General features: G+C 45.0%; 1 protein-coding gene across 5 annotated transcripts in view; it reads right to left on the reverse strand.

The window, feature by feature from the left end:
- The window catches only part of LOC121575703 (RNA binding protein fox-1 homolog 3), an 828711-nt gene that overhangs the window by 528092 nt on the left and 283344 nt on the right, over positions 1-17275 (reverse strand). The window lies entirely within an intron of this gene.

Below are 17275 nucleotides of genomic sequence, written 5' to 3' on the forward strand. Positions count from 1 at the left end.
TAAGCTATCATACAAGAGGTTTTCCGGTTACTGATTAGCATGCGACCATTGTATTTATTCGCACCAAAGAAAATAAGTGAAAGACAAAACAGTACAGACAAATAAAACTGGTAAAAAAAACGTGTGCAGGTGAGGTCCAAAAGGGCTTATATGAAAACCACACCACAAATATAAGTACAAAAAAAAGTTTGTTCAATCAGTTAAACAAAGCTTATTCATTATAATTGTACATGATATACTCAGTATGTGTGTGTGTGTGTGTGCATGTGTGTGAGTGTGAGAGTTAGGCTACATAGAGGGGATTATTGGTTAGTTGGGTTCATCAGGCTGACCCCCAGTCTTTGATTGAAGTTATTGATGGATGATGAGGTTTTGACAATAAGAATTCCAGAGTATGGTACTTCTGTATCTGACAGAGAATTGGCTATGTGAGGTGCGGCAGTGGGGAGGGTGAAGGTTATCACAGTGTGTTGTGTTATATAGATGGATAATTGAAAAACTGTATGGCTGAGAGGGATGAGGCAAAGGGAATAGCAAAAAATCACATAACTTAACTAAACAAAAATAAACTATACTATGGAACAAAGATAAATTCTATGAAGAATGATAGGAAAATGCTCTGGAGTACCTTAAATGAAATTCTAGACAAAAAAGTGAACTCAGCTCCATTGAGGCAGTTTGCTTGTTCATAACAAAACCCTTTCATATTGCCAACCACTTCAATAACTTTTTTGTTGACAAGATTAGCAAATTTAGGCATGACATGCAAACATCAAACCCTAAGCCCTCATATTCATGCATATATCTGACCAAATAATGAAAGACAAGCACTGTAGTTTTGAGTTCGGCAAAGTTAGTGTATTTATAAATAAGGACAAGCCACCTGGTACCGACAACCTGGATTGTAAATTGCTGAGGTTGGTAGCGGAATACATTGCGATTCCTGTTTGCCACATCTTCAATTTAAGCCTAGAAGACGGTGTGTGTCCTCAGGCCTGGAGGGAGGCAAAGGTCATTCCGCTGCCCAAAAATAAAGCACACTTTATTGGTTCAAACAGTCAACCAATCAGCCTGTTCCCGACAAACGTTAGAAGATTTATTTTTTTGACCAAATACACTGTTATTTTACAGAAAACAAATTGGCAACAGACTTTCAGCATGCTTATAGGGAAGTACATTCAATATGCTCGGCACTGACACAAATGACTGATGATAGGCTGAAAGAAATTGATAATAAGAAGATTGTGTGAGTTGTTTTGTTAGACTTCAGTGAAGCTTTTGATGTCATGGATCATAACCTATTGGTGAAAAAAAGTAGGTGTTATGGATTTACATCCTCTGCCTTATCATGGATTGAGAGTTACCTATCTAATAGAACACAGAGGGTTTTCTTTAAATGGAAGCCTCGCTAATGCAAATTCGGTTGAGTGTGGTGTTCCGCAAGGCAGCCGGCTAGGGACATTATTGTTTTCTCTTTTTACTAATGACCTTCCACTGACCTTGAATAAAGCTACGACAGTAAAATAAACAACTGACACCCTTAACATAGAGCTCCAGTCAGTTTTAGAATGGTAAACTAGCAATAGGCTGGTGCTAAATATCTCAAAAACTAAAAGCATCGTTTTTTGGACAAATCACTTGCTTAACCATAAAACTCATCTAGATCTATTATTAAATAATATGGTGATTGAGCAAGTTGAGGAGACTAAACTGCTGGGTGTAACCCTAGATTGCAAGCTGTAATGGTCAAAACATGGGAAGAGGTCTGTCCATGATAAGGCATTGCTCCGCTTTCTTGACATCTCAATCAACCAAACAGGTCCTACAGGGGCTAGTTTTGTCGCACCTGTACTACTGCCCAGTTGTGTGGTCATGTGCGGCAAAGAAGGACATAGGCAAATTGCAGTTGGTCCAGATCAGAGCAGCACGTATTGCACTTAGATGTACACGGAGAGTGAATGTCAATGACATGCATATCAATCTCTCCTGGCTCAAAGTTGAGGAGAAATTGACTGCATTACTATTGGTCTTTGTGCGAGGTGTTTATGTGTTGAATGTGCCAAACTGTCTGTTCAAGCAAGACATGCAACCAGAGGTCCAGAACAGAGGCTGGGAAATGCACAGTATTAAATAGAGCCATGATTACATGGAACTCTCTGCCACTCTCTGCCACTCTAACTCAAGCTAGCAATAAGAGCAGATTCAAAAACCAAATACAACAGGGACTGTGAAGAGACACACAGACATTTGTACATATTTTATATTGTATTGTATTATGTATTATTTTATGTATTGTATTATATATTGTATTATATATTGTATTATGTACAGTGGCTTGGCATTTGTCCTATTTTGTTGCCTTACAACCTGGAATCACAGCTGCAAGTCTCTTGGGGTATGTCTCTATAAGCTTGGCACATCTTGCCACTGGGATTTTTGCCCATTCTTCCACCCATGTGACATATCATGTGACACTTAGATTGCACACAGGTGGACTTTATTTAACTAATTATGTGACTTCTGAAGGTAATTGGTTGCTCCATATCTTATTTAGGGGCTTCATTGCAAAGGGGGTGAATACATATACACGCACCACTTTTCCGTTATTCTTTTTATTTTATTTTTTTAAACAAGTTATTTTTTTCATTTCACTTCACCAATTTGGACTATTTTGTGTATGTCCATTACATGAAATCCAAATAAAAATCCATTTAAATTACAGGTTGCAATGCAACAAAATAGGAAAAACACCAAGGGGGATGAATACTTTTGCAAGGCACTGTATACTATGTATTTTATGGATTGTATTTGTTCAGGCTTTTTTCTGGATCAAAAAGGGGCTTAGGTGGTGGGCGTGGCAGGGGGATCCTAATAAAACACTAAATACTCAATCTACGGCTGATGTCTGTTACAGGCTTGTTTATCACCATAAACCGGCCTAGTCGCTATTTGAATGTCTTATCAGTCATGTGTCTGAGTGTCTGAGTTCTTACACTTTAATATCCAGCATCTCTCTCTCTCTCTCCATTTCTCTCTATCCCTCTTCGCCTCTCTCTCCTCCCTCTCTCCCTCTCCTCTCTCTTACTCTCTCTCTCCTCTCCTTCCCTCTCCTCTCTCTCTTTCTCTCTCTCACTTCTCTTACTCTCTCTCTCTCGCTATTCCCTGTCTGTCTCTCTCTTTGCCCCCCCTTCGCTTTCTCTCTCCCCCATCGGTCTATATATCCCCGCTCCCGCTCCCTCTCTCTCTCTCCATCTCCCTCACTCTCCATCTATATCACCCCTCCCTCTCTCAATCCCCCATCCCTCCCTCCAATTCCCCCTCTCTCTCTCTCTCTCTCTCTCTGCTGGCTGGTTGGGGGATTGTATCTCAGTGTAGACAGAGAGAACTCTCCCCCTCCTCCCCTCCCTCCCTCCCTGCCTCCCTCCCTCTCTCTCTCTCTCCCTTCCTCTCTCTTCTCCTCCCCTCCCGTTCTTTCTGCTGGCTGGGTGATGTGATTGTGTCTCAGTGTAGACAGAGAGAACTCTCCATCAGCAGTAGTCCTGACCTTGTCTGTGTATCTGCTCTGACCTAGGAAGACACACAGCACAGATCATATCACTGGCAGAGCAATGCTCACACACCACACGCACGCAGACAAAATCTCACATTCACACACGGCACAACAGCCCTGCACACAGCAAATTGATTGTGCCTCACCAAACTCCCATGGACAGCAAAAGAGGGCGGGAGAGAGGGAGGGAGGGAGGGAGGGAGGGAGAGAGGGAAGGAAGGAAGGAAGGAAGGAAGGAAGGGAAGGAAGGGAGGAAGGGAGGGAGGGAGGGAGGGAGGAGGGAGGGAGGGAGGGAGGGAGGGAGGGAGGGAGGGAGGAGGGAGGGAGGGAGGGAGGGAGGGAGGGAGGGAGGGAGGGAGGGAGGGAGGCTGAAAAGGAGGTTTCTTGTCTGTGTTTTATTTTATTTTTCATTGTCATGGTTGTTGGATTCATCCAATGTCAGCCTCACCAATTGAGATCATCAGCAAATATGTTATCATTAAAATTACATTAACACAATACATACTTCATGGCCTTATTTTGATTTTTTATTCACCAACAACCTGTTGTCAGAATGACATGAGTCTACCTAAACCATCTAAACTGGAACAACCATTTCAGTAATTGGTGTAACAAGTCCAAGTAACATATTGGATTAGTTTAGAAAAATCTATGTTATTTATATTTGAGTAGCATAAGATTAATGAATCAATCAATGTACATGGAAAACATAGATATTGAAACAAACACTTGTAAAAGCTCTGGTTATTAACACCAACAATGGGATTCTTTACACTAATGAGTGTTTATTTAACACTAACAGAGTTAATTTAACACCTGAATCAACATTATCAATGTTAAAATAAAAATCAACATTAGGTAACACTTGCCAATTTGTTATGTGTTAAACGTCTACTGTCTCTGTCACTGGGCTGATAGTGGCTCTAATCGCCTCTGATAATAGGGGACATAGGCTGCAGAGAGACCGTGACTTTGCCAGGGGCCGAGATGCACACAAAGAGTGTGTGTGTGTCTGTGTCTGTGTCTGTGTCTGTGTGTGTGTCCATCCTGGGGCAGTGATAAAAGTTGAATGACTATGTGTCCCCCTGGCAACCTATTGTCCCATGGCACTGCAAGATGTAGCCTCAACAGACACACTGAATAGATGTTTATTATACACACAACGACACAACACACACACACACATGCACACTAGTGCTGAGCGATTAGTGCTTTTTGTTTTATTTGATGACTTTATTATTTCATTGTAAGTCAACTCATCTCTATAGAGCTGCTGCATATGCTGTCTGACAAAATCAATTTATTTGTAATTCTTCAAAGTAAATAAGGCAGTATTATCCCAGTTTACCTATTTGCTTATTGTCTTGCCTACGCCTAGCGAACAGTTTATAAAATTATATGAGAAAAAAATATTCCATTTTATTTGGAACGGCAAGCCAGACAAAATTAAACAGGCCTATTTATATAATGAATATGAATTCGGAGGACAGAAATGATTAAATATTAAAGCATTAGACCTATCACTAAAAGCTTCAGTCATACAAAAGTTATACTTAAATCCAAACTGGTTCTCTAGCAAATTAGTGAGATTGTCTCACCCAATGTTCAAGAATGGCCTTTTTCCCTTTATTCAGATTACAACCACTCACTTTCAGTTTTTGAAAAGGAAATCATCTCCCAGATATCTGTCACGGTTTCGGCCGATGCTGCTCCTCCTCCTTGCTCGGGCAGGCTTCGGCGGTCGTCGTCCCCGGAGTACTAGCTGCCACCGTTGTATGTTTCGATGTTTGTTTGGTTTTGTCTTCTTTGTACAGCTGTTCCCTGTTAGTGTGATCATGTACCCTATAAGTGTTCCAATTAGGTTTGTGTTTAAACCGAGGATGTCACGTTATCGTTTGTTGTTTTGTTCGTGTGATTACTCATAAAATAAAAATATGTTCACCTTCCACGCTGCGCCTTGGTCCTCTGTTCCCGACGATCGTGACAGAAGATCCCACCACCACTGTGGGAAAACAGCCTGTCTAAATATGGTTCCCAATCAGAGACAACCAGCAACAGCTGACACTCGTTGCCTCTGATTGAGAACCACTCTGGCCAACATAGAAATACAACAACTAGAATACACAAAGGAAACTCACACCCTGGCTCAACATACAAGTGTCCCCAGAGCCAGGGCGTGACAGTACCACCCCCTAAAGGCGCGGACTCCGACCGCGCCAACCAAATACCACAGGGGAGGGACCGGGTGGGCACTCCGCCTTGGCGGCGGATCCGGCTCCGGGCATGATCCCCACTCCCTCTCTAACCCCCCAAAGTACCCCTGGTCCGGTCTGGCCCTGCTGACCGGAGCTGAACTGAACACTGGTGGAGCGGATTGCTCTAGCTCCGGCGTGGAGCAGCTGACCGGTGCCGGACCAGGCACCGGTGGAACAGGCACGGGCTGTGCCGGACTGACGACGCACACCACTGGCTTGGTGTGGGGAGCAGGAACGGACCCGACCGGGCTGACGAAGCGCACCACTGGCTTGGTGCGGGGAGCAGGAACGGGCCGAGCCGGGCTGACAAAGCGCACCACTGACTTGGTGCGGGGAGCAGGAACGGGCCGAGCCGGGCTGACGGAGCGCACCACTGACTTGGTGCGGGGAGCAGGAACGGGCCGAGCCGGGCTGACGACGCGCACCATTGGCTTGGTGCGGAGAGCAGGAACAGGCCGGACCGGGCTGGCGACGCGCACCACAGGCTCGATGCGAGGGACAGGAACAAGCCGGACCGTACTGGGGACACACACCACTGGCCCTACGCGGGGATCAGGAACGGGCCGGACCGGACTGGTAACACACCCCAGTACCTCTCGCCGTGCCTCTACACTTTCCTTCCCCTTTAATACCAGTGGCCCCCGTAACCTGGCGGCCTCCTCTGCCAACCCGCTGGACCGCTCTATCGCGGCCTCCTGCTGCCCCGTCGTCCACGGCGTGAGCCCCCCCCTAAAAAATTTCTGGGCGGCTCTCCTCTTGGACCAGGCCTCCATATCTCTAGCCAGACACTCACTCCACTGCTTCAAAGTCCAACCTCTCTGCTCTTCACTTGGCTTGGCCCAGTCGAGACTCTTACTCCACTGCTCCAAAGTCCATCCTCTCTCCTCTTCACGCTGCTTGGTCCAGGTATGGTGGGATCTTCTGTCTCCTCCTGTTCGGTGTGCGCCCAGTGTAAGGCGCCCAGACACTTGCCCAGGGGTAAGTTACAACCCCTGCCCGTTCCACAACGACCCTGGTCCCACCTCTCGGTGGATTTTGTTACAGACCTTCCCCCCTCTCAGGGGAATACCACCATCCTGGTCGTTGTGGACCGGTTCTCTAAGGCCTGTCGTCTCCTCCCTATGTCGGGTCTTCCTACTGCCCTACAGACCGCTGAGGCACTATTTACCCACGTCTTCCGGCATTACGGGGTACCCGAGGATATAGTGTCTGATCGAGGTCCCCAGTTTACCTCCCGAGTCTGGAGAGCGTTCATGGAGCATTTGGGGGTCTCGGTGAGCCTTACCTCGGGGTACCACCCGGAGAGCAATGGGCAGGTAGAACGAGTGAACCAGGATGTGGGTAGGTTTCTGAGGTCGTATTGCCAGGGCCGCCCGGAGGAGTGGGCTAGGTATATTCCCTGGGCAGAGATGGCCCAAAACTCTCTCCGCCACTCCTCCACCAACCTAACCCCTTTCCAATGTGTGTTAGGGTACCAGCCGGTTCTGGCACCATGGCATCAGAGCCAGATCGAGGCCCCTGCGGTGGATGAGTGGGTAAGGCGCTCGGAGGAGACGTGGAACGCTGCACACGTCCATCTGCAGCGGACCATCCGTCGACACAAGGCGAGCGCCGATCTCCACCGCAGTGAGGGGCCGGTGTAAGCACCTGGAGATCGAGTCTGGCTCTCGACCAGAAATCTGCCCCTCCGCCTGCCCTGCCGGAAGCTGGGTCGGCGGTTTGTGGGGCCGTTTAAAGTCCTGAGAAGATTGAACGAGGTGTGTTATAGGTTACAACTGCCTATTGAGTATAAGAATATTAACCCCTCGTTCCATGTGTCTCTTCTCAGGCCGGTGGTAGCTGGTCCACTCCAGGAAGGTGAGATAGGAGAGACTCCTCCGCCCCCACTGGACATCGAGGGGTCTCCGGCGTACACCGTTCGGTCCATCTTGGACTCGAGACGTCGGATGGGGGGTCTCCAGTATCTTGTGGAGTGGGAGGGGTACGGCCCGGAGGAACGATGCTGGGTGCCGCGGAGGGACATCCTAGACCCGTCTCTCCTGTCAGAGTTCCACCGGGGGCACCCCTCGCGCCCTGCTCCGCGTCCTCCTGGTCGTCCCCGAGGCCGGGGTCGGCGCACGGCTGGAGCCGCGCGTCAAGGGGGGGGTACTGTCACGGTTTCGGCCGAGGCTGCTCCTCCTCCTTGCTCGGGCAGGCTTCGGCGGTCGTCGTCCCCGGAGTACTAGCTGCCACCGTTGTATGTTTCGATGTTTGTTTGGTTTTGTCTTCTTTGTACAGCTGTTCCCTGTTAGTGTGATTATGTACCCTATAAGTGTTCCAATTGGGTTTGTGTTTAAACCGAGGACGTCACGTTATCATTTGTTGTTTTGTTCGTGTGATTACTCATAAAATAAAAATATGTTCACCTTCCAAGCTGCGCCTTGGTCCTCTGTTCCCGACGATCGTGACAATATCACTATTTCTAAAACAAGCCATAGAAAGTTGGTTGCATATTCAATTTAATCCTCCAGGAACGACAGAACAAATAATGCAACAAATATTGTGGTTAAACTCAAATATACTAATTGACAAAAAAAGTTTTTGGGGACAAAATGTTTAAAAAAGGTATAATCTTTGTAAATGATATCATCGGTAGGACTGGTGGAGTTATGTCGCACATGCAGCTAACAAAAACATATGGAAATGTCTGCTCTACCCAAAACAATTACAACCAAATAATTGCAGCCTTACCACAAAAATGGAAGAGGAAAGTGGAAGGAGGAGAAAGTAAGGAATTTGTCTGTCGGCCTTGCATTAAAGAACATAATTGGTTAAGGAAAACTGTGATAAATAAAAAAGTATATCAGTTTCATTTAAGGACCAAAGGATTGACAGCCGTCCCATATACATTGCAAAATAGTTGGGAAGAGATTTTTGACGTACCGATCCCATGGCATAGTGTTTATGAACTGATACGCAAAACGACACCGGATACAAAACTTAGAATCTTTCAATTTAAATTATTATATACAATTCTTGCTACCAATATAATGTTATTTATATGGGGGATACAATCTTCCCAGCTCTGCAGATTTTGCTGCGAAGAGACAGAATCATTAGATCATTTGTTTTGGTACTGTCCATTTGTAGCTTGTTTTTGGACACAGGTCGAGGAATGGCTAAAGGATTGCAATATTTACCTGGAGCTAACCCTGCAGATAGCACTACTGGGTGATCTGAAAAGTCATAGTCAATCGATCAATAACATAATAATACTATTAGCAAAAATGTTTATTTTCAATTCACAATCTGTAGAAACAATGAGAATAGAAAGGTTCAGAACTTTTGTAAGACATCACAGTACAGTTGAAATATATATGGCAAATAGAAATCCTATTTGGATGGTGTTAAAAGATAGATGGGAGGTGTTGAATGGAATTGTAGGATGGGACTAATAACAACAAACAACAAACAATAACAAGATAACTAATAATGTAGGCACACTGTGTCCATAATAAGTGTATGGGTTGTAGGTTGGGAGCTTTTGTGAAGGAGCACAGTTAGAAAGATATGGCATATAGAAGCAAACCGGATGGACATCATGAAAATGATCGGAGAGGTTGAGAGTAGAAGAAGTTCAGGAGAAAGAACAAACAAAATGTAATTATTGTAAAATTGACTGTGTCCATAAAATGTAGATAGTGGGTATGGGCTGGAAGTAGAGGCCTAGGCGTTGTTGTTCACTAGTTTACTCCAAGTGGGAAATGGGTGGCGGGGTTGGAATGCAGACAATTACATTGATGGAAGTTACAATCTATCTGCAATATTAAGCTGATCTACCCCCCAAAGTAAAAAATAAATAAATAAATATATATATATATATATTTTAAAGTAAATAAGGCATACTTTTATGACTGCTGAATACCAACTATCAATCACTTAGATCATGTATTTTCAGGTAGCGATACCTCACGAAGCAACTGAGAAATGTATCTCTACAGAAGCTGCGCATCCAGCTCACAGAAAAAAACCCTGAACCAAATGAAATTCAAATAAAACAAAAAATAACCGAAATGTGTTTAATTGCTCAGCACTAAAGCACACACAGTCCGTTCTTCACTGGAGCTATCCATGGTGCTGAAATCTTTGCAGTGCAGCGACTGTTGTCACTTGTGGACCCTGACGTACATAACTTCACCACCTTCTCTCCTTTTCCCGTCTGTCAAATACAACAGTCTACTTCTAGCAACAATTGATTGTTACATTACATTACACAAGCTAGGTTTAGGGTTTGGTTTAAGGTTAGGGTTAGGTTTTCAGGTTAGGGTTAGGGTTAAGGTTAGGGTTAGGGTAAGGTTTAGGGGTTAGGGAAAATAGGATTTTGAATGGGACAGAATTTTACAACATGTTGCATCAGACACATACACACACAGAGACTCATCTGCCCTCATCTGACCTCTGCAGCTCTCTCCTCTCTTCTTTCTGTGTGTGTCTCACTCTGTTTTTTTGTTTTTACTGTCTGTCTCCACCCCTCTCTGGTTCTCATTCTGTATCATTCTGTCTTTCTGATTCCATCATATCACTTCTGTATGCAAGGCTAAAGATAATCTATTACACTAACTCAACCACTAGTTGTGTCATCTGACTCATTAAATAATTACAATATATAATAGATGTAATATGTATTCAGTGGCATGCTCCTCCAGCCTCTGCCAGAGAGAGTGTTTACCGTACAATAGCCTTGGCGAATGACTACACACACACACACACACACACACACACACACACACACACACACACACACACACACACAGCTTTAGTTTCTATTAGGGTGATTTACAGTTGATCTTTAGCTCCAGGGAGACAGAGAGAACCCTTTTACTTTCCAATTTAGGAACAGTAGTATTTAGCTATGTCTCTCTCTCTCTCTCTCTCGCCCCGAACCATCGGAACACCTGCCAGGCACAAACATTCATGGATTCCAAAGAATAATATATATACAGTGGTTAGAACAAGTATTTGATACACTGCCGATTTTGCAGGTTTTCCTACTTACAAAGCATGTAGAGGTCTGTAATTTTTATCATAGGTACACTTCAACTGTGAGAGACGGAATCTAAAACAAAAATCCAGAAAATCATCAGCATTTTATTGCATGACATAAGTATTTGATACATCAGAAAAGCAGAACTAAATATTTGGTACAGAAAACTTTGTTTGCAATTACAGAGATCATACGTTTCCTATAGGTCTTGACCAGGTTTGCACACACTGCAGCAGGGATTTTGGCCCACTCCTCCATACAGACCTTCTCCAGATCCTTCAGGTTTCGGGGCTGTCGCTGGGCAATACGGACTTTCAGCTCCCTCCAAAGATTTTCTATTGGGTTCAGGTCTGGAGACTGGCTAGGCCACTCCAGGACCTTGAGATGCTTCTTACGGAGCCACTCCTTAGTTGCCCTGGCTGTGTGTTTCGGCTCGTTATCATGCTGGAAGACCCAGCCACGACCCATCTTCAATGCTCTTACTGAGGGAAGGAGGGTGTTGGCCAAGATCTCACGATACATGGCCCCATCCATCCTCCCCTCAATATGGTGCAGTCGTCCACCCCTTTGCAGAAAAGCATCCCCAAAGAATGATGTTTCCACCTCCATGCTTCACGGTTGGGATGGTGTTCTTGGGGTTGTACTCATCCTTCTTCTTCCTCCAAACACGGCGAGTGGAGTTTAGACCAAAAAGCTCTATTTTTGTCTCATCAGACCACATGACCTTCTCCCATTCCTCCTCTGGATCATCCAGATGGTCATTGGCAAACTTCAGACGGGCCTGGACATGCACTGGCTTGAGCAGGGGGACCTTGCGTGCGCTGCAGGATTTTAATCCATGACGGCGTAGTGTGTTACTAATGGTTTTCTTTGAGACTGTGGTCACAGCTCTCTTCAGGTCATTAACCAGGTCCTGCCGTGTAGTTCTGGGCTGATCCCTCACCTTCCTCATGATCATTGATGCCCAACGAGGTGAGATCTTGCATGGAGCCCCAGACTGAGGGTGATTGACTGTCATCTTGAACTTCTTCCATTTTCTAATAATTGCACCACCAATTGTTGCCTTCTCACCAAGCTGCTTGCCTATTGTCCTGTAGCCCATCCCAGCCTTATGCAGGTCTACAATTGTATCCCTGATGTCCTTACACAGCTCTCTGGTCTTGGCCATTGTGGAGAGGTTGGAGTCTGTTTGATTGAGTGTGTGGACATGTGTCTTTTATACAGGTAACGAGTTCAAACAGGTGCAGTTAATACAGGTAATGAGTGGAGAACAGGAGGGCTTCTTAAAGAAAAACTAACAGGTCTGTGAGAGCCGGAATTCTTACTGGTTGGTAGGTGATCAAATACTTACGTCATGCAATAAAATTCAAATTAATTACTTTAAAATCATACAATGTGATTTTCTGGATTATTGTTTTAGATTCTGTCTCTCACAGTTGAAGTGTACCTATGATAAAAAATTACAGACCTCTACATGCTTTGTAAGTAGGAAAACCTGCAAAATCGGCAGTGTATCAAATACTTGTTCTCCCCACTGTATATATATATATATATAAACAGTGAGGGAAAAAAGTATTTGATCCCCTGCTGATTTTGTACGTTTGCCCACTGACAAAGAAATGATCAGTCTATATTTTTAATGGTAGGTTTATTTGAACAGTGAGAGACAGAATAACAACAACAAAATCCAGAAAAACGCATGTCAAAAATTTTATGAATTGATTTGCATTTTAATGAGGGAAATAAGTATTTGACCCCCTCTCAATCAGAAAGATTTCTGGCTCCCAGGTGTCTTTTATACAGGTAACGAGCTGAGATTAGGAGCACACTCTTAAAGAGAGTGCTTCAAATCTCAGCTTGTTACCTTTATAAAAGACACCTGTCCACAGAAGCAATTAATCAATCAGATTCCAAACTCTCCACCATGGCCAAGACCAAAGAGCTCTCCAAGGATGTCAGAGACAAGATTGTAGACCTACACAAGACTGGAATGGGCTACAAGACCATCGCCAAGCAGCTTGGTGAGAAGGTGACAACAGTTGGTGCGATTATTCACAAATGGAAGAAACACAAAAGAACTGTCAATCTCCCTCGGCCTGGGGCTCCATGCAAGATCTCACCTCGTGGAGTTGCAATGATCATGAGAACGGTGAGGAATCAGCCCAGAACTACATGGGAGGATCTTGTCAATGATCTCAAGGCAGCTGGGACCATAGTCACCAAGAAAACAATTGGTAACACACTATGCCGTGAAGGACTGAAATCCTGCAGCACCCGCAAGGTCCCCCTGCTCAAGAAAGCACATATACAGGCCCGTCTGTAGTTTGCCAATGAACATCTGAATGATTCAGAGGAGAACTGGGTGAAAGTGTTGTGGTCAGATGAGACCAAAATCGAGCTCTTTGGCATTACCTCAACTCGCCGTGTTTGGAGGAGGAGGAATGCTGCCTATGACCCCAAGAACAAAATCCCCACCGTCAAACATGGAGGTGGAAACATTATGCTTTGGGGGTGTTTTTCTGCTAAGGGGACAGGACAACTTCACCGCATCAAAGGGACGATGGACGGGGCCACGTACCGTCAAATCTTGGGTGAGAATCTCCTTCCCTCAGCCAGGGCATTGAAAATGGGTCGTGGATGGGTATTCCAGCATGACAATGACCCAAAACACACGGCCAAGGCAACAAAGGAGTGGCTCAAGAAGAAGCACATTGAGGTCCTGGAGTGGCCTAGCCAGTCTCCAGACCTTAATCCCATAGAAAATCTGTGGAGGGAGCTGAAGGTTCAAGTTGCCAAACGTCAGCCTCGAAACCTTAATGACTTGGAGAAGATCTGCAAAGAGGAGTGGGACAAAATCCCTCCTGAGATGTGTGCAAACCTGGTGGCCAACTACAAGAAACGTCTGACCTCTGTGATTGCCAACAAGGGTTTTGCCACCAAGTGCTAAGTCATGTTTTGCAGAGGGGTCAAATACTTATTTCCCTCATTAAAATGCAAATCAATTGATAAAATTTTTGACATGCGTTTTTCTGGATTTTTTTGTTGTTATTCTGTCTCTCACTGTTCAAATAAACCTACCATTCAAATGATAGACTGATCATGTCTTTGTCAGTGGGCAAACGTACAAAATCAGCAGGGGATCAAATACTTTTTTCCCTCACTGTATATATATATATAAATATATACACTACAGGACAAAAAGTATGTGGACACCTGCTTGTCGAACATCTCATTCCAAAATCATGGGCATTAATATGGAGTTGGTCTCCCCGTTGCTGCTATAACAGCCTCCACTCTTCTGGGAAGGCTTTCCACTAGACGTTGGAACATTGCTGCAGGGACTTTCATTCAGCCACAAGAGCACTGGTGAGGTCGGCCACTGATGTTGGGCGATTAGGCCTGGCTCGCAGTCAGCGTTCCAATTCATCCCAAAGGTGTTCGATGGGGTTGAGGTCAGGGCTCTGTGCAGGCCAGTCATGTTCTTCCACAACAATCTCGACAAACCATTTCTGTATGGACCACAAATGTGCACGGGGCCATTGTCATGCTGAAACAGGAAAGGGCCTTCCCCAAACTGTTGCCACAAAGTTGGAAGCACAGCATTGTCCAGAATTTCATTGTATGCTGTAGTGTTGAGATTTCCTTTCACTGGAACTAAGGGGCCTAGCCCGAACCATGAGAAACAGCGCCAGACCATTATTCCTCCTCCACCAAACTTTAAAGTTGGCACTATGAATTGGGGCAGGTAGCGTTCTCCTGGCATCCGCCAAACCCAGATTCTGTTGGACTGCCAGATGATGAAGCGTGATTCATCACTCCAGAGAACGCGTTTCCACTGCTGCAGTGTCCAATGGTGGCGAACTTTACACCACTCCAGCCGATGCTTGATCTTAGGCTTGTGTGTGACTGCTTGGTCATGGAAACCCATTTCATGAACAGTTCTTGTGCTGACATTGCTTCCAGAGGCAGTTTGGAACTCGGTAGTGGGTGTTGCAACCGAGGACAGACAATGTTTACATGCTACACGCTCGAACACTCAGCAGTTGCTACGCACTTGAGCACTCAGCAGTTCCGTTCTGTGAGCTTGTGTGGCCTACCACTTCGCGGCTGAGCCGTTGTTGCTCCTAGACCTTTCCACTTCACAATAACAGCAGTTACAGTTGACCGGGGCAGCTCTAGCATGGGAGAAATTTGATGAACTGACTTGTTGGAAAGGTGGCACCCTATGACGGTGCCACGTTGAAAGTCACTGACCACTTCAGTAAGGCCATTCTACTGCCAATGTTTGTCTATGGAGATTGCATGGCGGTGTGCTCGATTTTATACACCTGTCAGCCATTCAGGGATCTAACTCCCAGTCAGAGATGGGCAATGTTGTATTACAGTGGGCTGAAATACACTCCAATGTATTTTGCAACAAAACACTTTCGAAAGCTGTAATTTGTATTTTCAAAATACAAAATACTTTTCTATACCATTTCTTTATAGCGGTTCACAATTTTGCGGGCCCCTTTCACCCTACATTGGTATCAAAAGTCTGATGGCACTATGTTGTGATAAGAGCGTCTGCTAAATTAACTAAATGTGTAACTGAACAAAAATATTAACTTTTACTGAGTTATAGTTCATAAGGAAATCAGTCAATTTAAATAAATAAATGAGGCCCTAATCTATGGATTTCACCTGACTGGGAATACAGATATGCATCTGTTGGTCACAGATACCTTAAAAAAAGGTAGGGGCATGGATCAGAAAAACAGTCAGTATCTGGTGTGACCACCATTTGCCATCATGCAGCGTGACACATCTCCTTCGCATAGAGTTGATCAGGCTGTTGATTGTGGCCTGTGGAATGTTGTCCCACTCCTAGTCAATGGCTGTGAGAAGTTGCTGGATATTGGCAGGAACTGGAACACACTGTCGTACACGTCAATCCAGAGCATCCCAAACATGCTCAATGAGTGACATGTCTGGTGAGTATGTAGGCCTTGGAAGAACTGGAACATTTTCAGCTCCAGGAATTGTGTACAGATCCTTGCGACATGGGGCCGTGCATTATCATGCTGAAACATGAGGTGATGGCGCAGATGAATGAGATGACAATGGGCCTCAGGATTTTGTCACAGTATCTCTGTGCATTCAAATTGCCATCGATAAAAGGAAATTGTCTTCATTTTCTGTAGCTTATGCCTGCCCAAACCATGACCCCACCGCCATCATGGGGCACTCTGTTCACAACATTGACATCAGCAAACTGCTTGCCCACACAACGCTATACACGTGGTCTGCAGTTATGAGGCCGGTTGGAAGTAGTGCCAAAAGCTCTAAAATGACTTTGGAGGCGGCTTATGGTAGAGAAATGAACATTCAATTCTATGGCAACACCTCTGGTGGACATTCCTGCAGTCAGCATTCCAATTGCTCACTCCCTCAAAGCATGAGACAGCTGTGGCATTGTGTTGTGGGACAAAACTTCACATTTTAGAGTGGCCTTTTATTGTCCCCAGCACAAGGTGCATCTGTGTAATGATCATGCTGTTTAATCATCTTGATAGACCACACCTGTCAGGTGGATGGATTATCTTGGCAAAGGAGAAATGCTCACTAACAGGGATGAAATACAAATTTGTGCACAAAATTTAAGAGAAATACGTTTTTTGTGCCTATGGAACATTTCTGGGATCTTTTATTTCAGCTCATGAAACATGGGACCAACACTTTACATGTTGCGTTTACATTTACATTTACATTTTAGTCATTTAGCAGACGCTCTTATCCAGAGCGACTTACAGGAGCAATTAGGGTTAAGTGCCTTGCTCAAGGGCACATTTACGTCATTTAGCAGACGCTCTTATCCAGAGCGACTCACAAATTGGTGCATTCACCCTATAGCCAGTGGGATAACCACTTTACAATTTTTTTTTGGGGGGGTAGAAGGATTACTTTATCCCTATCCCAGGTATTCCTTAAAGAGGTGGGGTTTCAAATGTCTCCGGAAGGTGGTGAGTGACTCCGCTGTCCTGGCGTCGTGAGGGAGCTTGTTCCACCATTGGGGTGCCAGAGCAGCGAACAGTTTTGACTGGGCTGAGCGGGAACTATGCTTCCGCAGAGGAAGGGGAGCCAGCAGGCCAGAGGTGGATGAACGCAATGCCCTCGTTTGGGTGTAGGGACTGATCAGAGCCCGAAGGTACAGAGGTGCCGTTCCCCTCACTGCTCCATAGGCAAGCACCATGGTCTTGTAACGGATGCGAGCTTCAACTGGAAGCCAGTGGAGTGTGCGGAGGAGGGGGGTGACGTGAGAGAACTTTTGTTCAGAATATATGTAAAAACGAACAATTGCAAAGCATGGTGAGTATTACTCTAATGAGTTCTGCCCCGAAACAAGGCCAATGACAATACCCATTGTGATTTGCAATTGTTAATTTTCACATATACATTTACATTTTG

This window comes from Coregonus clupeaformis, chromosome 1 (genome assembly GCF_020615455.1).
Source record: "Coregonus clupeaformis isolate EN_2021a chromosome 1, ASM2061545v1, whole genome shotgun sequence".
NCBI classification, from domain to species: Eukaryota; Metazoa; Chordata; class Actinopteri; order Salmoniformes; family Salmonidae; genus Coregonus; species Coregonus clupeaformis.